Source organism: Mesocricetus auratus, unplaced genomic scaffold, assembly GCF_017639785.1.
Source record: "Mesocricetus auratus isolate SY011 unplaced genomic scaffold, BCM_Maur_2.0 Super-Scaffold_100003, whole genome shotgun sequence".
Lineage (NCBI taxonomy): Eukaryota > Metazoa > Chordata > Mammalia > Rodentia > Cricetidae > Mesocricetus > Mesocricetus auratus.
In genome coordinates this window covers 14,859,165-14,868,618 of record NW_024429188.1, presented here as the reverse complement: position 1 = coordinate 14,868,618, position 9,454 = coordinate 14,859,165, and positions in this window count along the sequence as shown.

Below are 9,454 nucleotides of genomic sequence, written 5' to 3'. Positions count from 1 at the left end.
TCTCCCTCACCCCTAGCAACTTGCTTTCTGTGTTCAGGATGTGTTGTGTATGTTTCAAATTATGTAGCATGCATTGCTTATATAAAGGAAAAGGTTTACTTTAGTTTAGACAGGGTCTCATGTAGCCCAGGTTCACCTCAAACTCACTATGTAGCTGAGAAGGACCTTGAATTTCTGGTCTTTCTATGTCCACCTTGCAAGTGTTGGCTTTACAGGTGAGTACTATCACACTCGGTTCATGCAGTGCTGGGTTGAATTCAGGGCTCCATGAATGCTGGACAAGAACTCTACCAAATGAGCTTCATCAGCAGCTTATAAATAAAAAGAATCTTAAATAGCATAAAATATTCTTCTCTGCTTCATTTTTGTGTAATTTCTGATTTTCCTTGTCGCATTGCTCCTTTCTCAACTGGCAGTAAAGCAGATTAGGATGGGGTCTGTGAAGGGAAAAGATGAAGAGACAAGGAAAGAGAAGGCGCAGAGGTACTGTGAACTTTTTTATAGCTATTGATTGCTGGACTCTGCTTTCAGTTCCGATTGATTTGTTGGTGCTGACTGGATTTACTATGACTATGCTCAGATTCAGTGAGCCAGTATTCTATTTTCCCTGCAGCAGCATGTCCCTCATGCACAGAGGTCTTCCAGAGACTTCAACCTATAGCAGAAACAGCCAGGAGCTGAGAAGTAAGCAAAATGTACCTCTGAGCAACCAAGACAGACATCTCTCCAGCAGCAAGATGCTCCCAAAAAGCAGAATAACCATGGGGCACTCTGGGTAGAATCCTAGTAAACACTCGTGTGGCTTTTCTCACAAAACACATTAAAGGCAACAAATTGGTTGAGAAGTTAGGAAAGAAGCCTGCTGAAGCCTGAGACACCAGCAGCCATGCAAACGGCCCCTGATAAAAACCAACTGCAAGAGAAAAAAAAGATCAACAACACAATGTGAAACCTGCAAAAACATCAAAATCAAGCCATCAAACATCAAAGACATTTGACCACTCCATACAGAAGCCTATGCTTGAGCTTCACATAAGGACATCATTGTAGACTCGATTCAGAGAGAGACTGACATTTATCTCGGTAAGCCTGAGACACAAGGAAAAGAAGAAAAAGTGCTCAGGTAACCACTGGCAATAATAAGAAAGCAAAAATCACACTTTAGAAAGATTTCTAGTCAAAACAGCTGTGTGCGTGCATGTGTGCGTGTGTGTGCGCGCATGCACGCGTGCGCAGGTGTGCACAGGCGCATGTGTGTAGGTTGAGAGGAGCAAAAAAATAAGGAAAAATAGACTCATAAGTTATTAAATATATTACTTCTCTAATATACTGCATAAATGAGCACTACTAGACCTGAAACTAACATGAAAAGCTCTTTAGAAGTCTCTTTTCCAGAAACACAACTATAACAACAATGATGAGACTTCAAAGGGGAAGGAGACAGAGGAAGACAGAGAGCTATCTATCTCTAGTTCCCAGACATGAACATGTTAGGAATCACTGCCATTTTTCCCCAGCACGTTGCCCTCGATTTCAACACAACTACTAACACAATGTATAATTTAATCTGTTTTCATTTCGCTTACTCACGTCCTTTACACATACCTATATAATATTTATAATTTGCATTTACAGCTGCCTAATACTCCATGTCCCTAACCGTGTTCAAATTTAACTAATTGTCCATAAATAGTACCTTAATAATCATCTTCACATATATAGTCATTTGGTCCTTTTATAGTTTTGAATAAATTATACAATGTGACATTAAAATATATATAGAGTACAAAATATGTGTTACCTGCTTTAAAGGTGGAAATATTTAGTAATATTAGCCAAGGCCCTCCTCCTCAGGATAGCAGAGTTCCAGTTCTTACTTAGAGATTTCTCTGAATTGCCTGAAAACTCTGAAATTCATTCATATAAAGTTTTTGCAGGAGGGAACTCAGAAATTCATTCAGCTCATGTCTTTGCAGGGGGAAACTAGAGAATCTGGCCTCCTACAGTTGCATCACAATGGCTGCTGATGCTTCATTTACTCTGGTCTATAGCACAGATGACCGACTAGGCATCTGAAGAGTGGGCCCCCATGCCCTGTAAGCACTCAGCTCTTACCTGCAAAGGAGCCCAGCAGCCATCACTGATCCTCCAGTAACAGATGAAGATAGGAGTTCAACCCAGGGAATTCAAAAACAACCCCAGACCAGTTCATCCATTACACAAGGCAAGTTAAGTATGTATACTATCCAGACCAAGAAAAATCTACCAGTACGGGAGGAGTGCTGTTAAACTGATCTTAATCCCTAAGGCATCTTAGACACTGTGCAGTAGATAGGTTTTCTCTCTGTCATAATAAAGCATCGTGTGAGGACAGAAAGCATAGCATGTGGGAAACTGTACTGTACAAGCATAAAAGCCTTGCACATTGTGAAGCTCAAACAATAATAGCCAGTGGAAATTAATTGCTAGAGAATTAATTTAAATCCGATTCTGAGGTTGTTGGAAATGCAATAACATGGAAAAATAGAGTTGGAAATACATTAATGGAATATCATTTAGAAACAATACATTACTGAATTTTAGACGTATAGTTAGACTAACTTACCTGTGACACATGTCACCACAGGGGAAGACAAATTAATATACTTGCTGCAACTTTACAAAGACAGTGTTTCTCCAGAAATAATCATGTACAATTATGCCCTCTGCTGGATGAAAATTGGTAATATTTTCCTTAGTTGAGTTTTCTATTGCTGTTGATAAAACACTATGACTTGGGAAGGAAAGGGTTTATTTCAGCTTACAACCCTCAGACCGCACTCCATTGCTGAGGGAAGTCAGGAAAGGAATTCAAACAGGGCTGGAACCTGGAGGCAGGAGCCGATGTGGGGTGCTGTTCACTGGCTTGTTCTCATGGCTTGCTCAGCCTGCTTTCTTGTAGAACTCAGCACCTCCCCACCCAGGGCTGCATTGCCAGCAGCAAGCTGGACCCTCCCATGGCAATTATCAATCAAGAAAATGTACCACAGGCCTATCCATAGGCCACTCTTGTGAATATTTTCTTAATCGAGTTTCCCTCTTCCCAAATGATTCTAACTCATGTCAAGTCCATGCATACACACAATTTTCATGTGCAAAAGGAGAGGAAATAACATTTCACTTTATAAGCACTGTATCCTAAGTGAAGATGAAATTTCTTAAGTAAAAATATTTAAAATTGGCAAAGAAATAATAAAATGCAAATTTTCATCAAAATGCACTATGTGAAGTTATCAAAGAATTGATAAAATATTAGTTCAAAAGCAAATGATTAAAAATAAAATACAAATCCAGGTGTAGGAACACATGATTTTAATCCCCCAGCACTTGGGAGGCAGAGGCAAGTGGAGCTCTGAGTTTGAGGCCAGCCTAGTCTACATGGTGAGTTCTAGGACAGCCAGAGCTGTCTCAAAAAATTAATTAATGAAAATACAATTTATGATGCTGGAATTCCAAGTTGAATAACAGAAATTAGTTGGTTCTCTTCCACTCCGACTTTCTAATACTCTTTTCAAGTTATTAATACTCTCATGTACAAAAGATTCAGGTCATTAATGAAGATCAGTTTGATACTAAGTTACACTTATTTCTTTAAAAAAAACTCATAGATTAAATAACAACAGTATGGACATGAGTTGCCTCTTGAAAGTTATCCCACATCTCAGTAAAATAAAAACTAAGCGTTTACTGTTTGTTTGTTTTGGCTTTGGTGTTTTGGAGACAGGGTTTCACAGTAGCCTTGGCTGTCCTGGAACTCGCCAGGCTGGCCTGTAGACCAGGCTAGCCTCAAACGCACAGAAATCTGTCTGCCTCTTGCCTCCCAAGTGCTGGGATTAAAGGCATGTGCCACAGATGCCTGACTGAAAATAATGCTTTTGATCATAGACCTCAAGTTTGTAAATGACCAAATAACCACAAGCACCGTCCCATTTTATTTTACTATATCATTTCCCCACAACTTATTCCATCATAGTATACTAGATAATATACAACCAAATAAGACATGGTCCAGTTCTCTAGAATCCTTGCATTGAGTGGCAAGCAGTAAGAGGTAAATTACCAATTGTTGAGTGCCCCATGCTGCAAACACTAGATTATCCTTCCATGAAAGGTTCCAGTAGTAGAGAGCCACTGCTTTCAACATCACACCTCTTTCCAGGGTCTTGGATTTGATGACCCTTTCATGTCTGAGAATAAAGTCCCTGCCACCTCGGCCCTCTTTCCTACAGGTCAGAGGAGCAATTCTGGCTCCTGAAATTTGACGCAAGGTTCACCAAGCCTACTGTTAGACTCCCATCCAATCAGAACCCTTCTTGCTACTCTAGTGTTTTTTAGCTGGGGGTGGTCTGATACACATACGCTAGGGTGTTTGACAGTGTTGAAGTGTGGGGGGTTGCTACTGTTATCTAGAGGATGGAGACCAAGGATACCGCTAAATCTCTTACAGTATGCTGGACAGCCTTGACCACAAAGTACTACCCTGCCCAATATGTCAGTCAGTACGCCACCACTGAGGGTCTCTGCTCTACCCAATCCTGGGTCTTCCTCTGCCTTCCCTAGATATGGTCCCAAGGTCATTCTTTACCAACCATCCTATACCCTAAACTCCATCCTAACAGTCAGCTTTCTAAGAACAGTTATACAGTAACATCTCCAATAAGAGACCATTAGGTTTTACACATGGGTAAGAGAAAGACAGATTATTACACTTGTGTGTAAATTTACAAAATTTAAAACCAAATATTGAAAGTGTAAAACAAAACTGGAAAGGCTGACACTAAGTATAAAAAGTGCTTAGTAATGATGTTGACAGTTACTCTTGTTTGTTTCTGAGATTGGTTGGGGGGATTGAATATTTTTCTATTATTTATGAGACTGATGTGCTGCCTAAGGAGGCAGGTTTTATCTTATTTATGTGTCTGTATGTGGCTGTGTGTGAGGGGGGGGCAGGATTCCAGGAAGCAATAGTGGAAGCCCATGGAGCTAACTCAGATCATCTGGTTTACAGCAAGTGCTATTACTCACTGAGCACTCCCAACAGCCTTGGTTTTTGTTGGTTTTGTTGTTGTTGTTGTTGTTGTTTTGTTTTCTGAGACAGGGTCTCACTATGAATTCCAGGCTGGCCTCGAATTCTCAACCTTCATAGCTCCCCTCCCTAGTACTTGATCACAGAACAAATGATTCTTAGTATTTTCCTTTGTGCTTAAACTACCTGGGTTTTCCAAGACTTGTATTTTTATTGTTGTAGCTGTTGTCTCTTCCTGCTCCTCATTCCATCCTCCCTCCTTCCCTGCCTCCACCCTCCTCTCTCATTATCTATCACATCAAGCTCTCGTTAATGTCCTAATATGAGATGGTTGTTGTAATTGCAAAAAGAAAAAGAAGGCAGTCAGTTTATAGAAAGCACTGCCGAGAAGTAGATGAATGATAGCAATATACCAGGAAAAGTCTTCAGTGGTGTCAGAGAGATGCTGAAAGAAGTAACGGTGAGAGTAGAGGAGACAGTGAAGAAATAAAGGCAGCCCAATTTTTGCAGAAGGATGAGCAAACCAGAGAAGTAGACAGGAAGAACAGCAAAGGGAAAGACCTGCAAGGTATTAGAAGGACCAGAGAACCCAAACAAGTCTGATGCTCAGAGGGAAGGGACTAGAAAAAGAAGAAGTGACGGTGGAAGTGTGAGGTGCATTTGTAGGAGAATCGGGAGCCTCTGAAGCTCTGGGAAAGATCCAGAAAATATTATGATTGCAGTGACCCAGGCAGGAGAAAGAAGCAAGCAGCATAAGGAGCAGGGCCTTGGATGGCAAGGCATCTTGGAGTGATGGCATGAATGACTGGTCTTGTCAGTAGGGGCAACAAGCCACTGAGAGGGCCTGGCTGGTGGGTCACAGATCCCAGAACAAGGAGAAAGCATAGGAGAGGATCTAAGAGAGACAGGAGCTGAGGATACCTAAAGGTATTCCTAGAAAGGTGCTCTTTCCTTGTTTGTCAATGTGGTGTAGGCTGACCTCAAACTTCTTATGAAATCAAGAATGATCTTGAATTTCTGATCTTCCTGCCACCACCTCCAAAGTGTTCCTACTACAGGGCTGTGCACTGCAACCACTTTCTCCATGACTCATGGGTCCTAGGGTGGAGTAGGAAGGTCCAAAGAACCCATGAGATTAACTATGGACTCCTGAGCCAGGTCAACCACACCTGTATGTCCCATTTTTGAGGCATAGCCTAGGGTTGTTCTGTGCTACTCCTTCTGTGGATTAGCCGCCTTAGCCTGTGGGACTTAACACCACACTGTCTCACCTTGTCATTAAATTCCACAGATCTCTCCTCCCGCTGTTGGCATGAGCAGGAGTGGGATTTTGCAAACTGTGAAAAGGAAGGCATAACCTGCTGAAGCAGTTATTTATAGATGGAACCTCATTTCTTAGGTGCACTGTCTTCTTATCCTTCCCTTAGAAGTCATTCCCAGGATGCTCTAGAGCAGTGGTTCTCAACCCTTCTAATGCTGCGACCCTTTAATACAGTTTCTCATGTTGCGGTGACCCCCAACCATAAAATCATTTTTTGTTGCTACTTCATAACTGTAATTTTGCTACTGTTATGAACCCTAATGTAAATATTTTTGGAGATAGAGGTTTGCCAAAGGGGTCACAACGCACAGGATGAGAACTGCTGCTTTAAGACTACTGTGCTATACAAACTGTAAAAACAGGAAAATATACATGACTTGCTTAAAGGAGTGGACCATAATCAGGAGCAATTCTGTGCCACAGGGGAACATATGACAAGATTTCTGTTTCTTATGAATGAGTGGCAACCAGGCTGGAGAGATGGCTCAGAGATTAAGTGCACTAAGCTGCTCTTCCAGAGGTCCTGAATTCAATTCCCAGCAGCCACATGGTGACTCACAACCATCTGTAATGAGATCTGGTGCCCTCTTCTGACGTGCACGGATACATGCGGACAGAACACTGTATACATGATAAATAAATAAATCTTTAAAAAAAAAAAAAACGAATGAGTGGCAACCTGGGACACCAGGGATGTTTCTAAATAGCCTACAACGTGTAGGACAGTCCCCACAATGAAGTGTTACACAGCCCCAAATGTCAATTGTCTCAAGCGTGAAAACATAGCTCTTTAAAGTTCCTGATCATAGGTGACCTTTTAAAGTTGAGCGTAATCTGAAGGGTAAACCTGAACAAAAGAAAGAAAATGCTAGATGAGGACTGCTCGAATTATACATTCCCACCAGGTGGCGCTACAAGACAAGCAATAATACAACTTCCACTAGCATTTCCAAGTCCTCTCACCCTTTCCACCCTGGAGAGAATGAGCTGCTTCTTCAACAGAATTCTCATTTCTTTTTTTCCACAGTAACTTTCCCTTTATTCCTAAGCAGGTGAATAACATGCCATCCTTACATTTATGTTACTCTCTGTGGACAGCATTCATTTCTGCCCTAAGGATTGGAAGGTGATCATGTCTCACATTTTAGGTGCTCACTGTTAAACAACACTAATGTTTTTACACACTAATTTAAAATAGGCAACAACTAAAATTCAGCCAAGAAGAGAACCACCTCAATCAGGGATGGGGGGTTGGAGATCTGCTAGCTAGCTGCCCCCCTCCTCAGACAGGGTTTCTCTGTGTAACAACAGTCTTAGCTATTCTGGAACTGGCTTTTTAGACCATGCTCTGCTAGCTTCTTGACTTTGTCTTCAGCTAACTTTTTTGCTGGGTGCCTTGGCCACCTGAAAGACAGAAAATTCCAAAAGTTCTTTGTCTTTATGACAGACGAGTTGTGATGTTCAAACCACGACTGAACAAGGTTGTGGGAAAGCCCTAAGATAATAAGTCTCAAATGAGAAAGGTATTGTCCCCCGGGGGACATTTGGCAATATATCAGGACATTTTTGAATTGTCACATATGAGGAATGCTACTGGCGTTTAGTAGGTAGAGGACAGAGATGCTGCTAGGTAACGTATGCAGGGTAGCCCTCAGAACAGACTAATTCAAATACGACCAATGCTGAGAAATGTTAACAGGAAGGAAGGGGCATTCAAAGGGGTTTCCCTTTCCCCCCTCCCACTGAATAGAAAAAAAAGGTGCCACTGTAAGTCAGCTTGGACTAAGCCCCCAGAGTCAAGATGGCAAGATGGAATGAAGCGAAAAGACAGGTAGAAGATGAATTTCTCGTCCCATGCAATCGCCACGCTACTCCTGACTCTTCACACTCACTTTTGTGAGAGAGAAACCTACTTCTCATCACTTTGAACCACTCACCCGAATCTCTGCAACAAGAGCCATGACCCCAGCTAAGACTCCTAGCAGTAGTGGCGAGGTGCCTGAACTGGCCCTCTCCTGTAATCAGATTGGTGACTACCCCAATTGTTATCAGAGAGTCTTCACCCAGTAACTGATGGAAACAGATGCAGAGATCCACAGCTAAGCACTGGGCCGAGCTCCAGGAGTCCAATTAAAGAGAGGGAGGAGGGATTATATGAGCAAGAGGGTCGGGCTGGGAGTCAACATCAGGACTGCAAAATCTACAAAGACAGTTGACCCAAGCTTGGGGAGTTCACGGAATCTGGATGGACATCTCAGGAACCTGCATGGAACCAACCTAGGCACTCCACATGTGGATGATAACTGTGTAGCTTGGTCTGTTTATAGAGCCCCTAGCAGTGGGATCAGGACCTGTCCCTGGCACATGAGCTGGCTTTTTGGAACCTATTCCACAAGCAGGGATGCCTCTCCCAGCCCTGATGCTGGGGGGGGGGGGCTTAGTCTTGCCTCAACTTGACATGCCATGCTTTGTTGACTCCTGCCCCTTTCTGAGTGGAAGAAGAGTGAATGGGGTGGGGGTGTAGATGGGAGGTGGGGAGAGGGAATAGGAAGAGAGGAGGGAGGGGAACTGTGGTTGGTATGTGAAATAAATGAAAAAATAATAAGAAAAAAACAGCCAATGCAATAGTAATATTCTAGCTAACAATATAGTATACACATACATACTGGTGTGTATATACATGTGTAGACATCATAGTATTTCAGGAACTGCTCGCCTCTTTCTCATTATATTACCTTCGTTTCTTTCCTTCTTTTCTTCCCTGAGGTTCCAACTGACTTGTCTACTTCAAAATATACCTAACTTTTCCCAGAAGATGCTCTCACTCCTACACACACACACACACACACACACACACACACACACACACACACACACATCACTGCTCTTTCTACCCACAGATAACCTATTTCTTACCTAAATCAAACTGCCTTTATGCATGTGAATGTATGTACTGTCCCTTTCTGCAACATATAAAACATAAGACTTAAATAAACAAACAAGAAACATAATTGCACTTTCATCTACTGTCTATGCTCTCTACCCAACCAATTTTTCAATTTTATGAA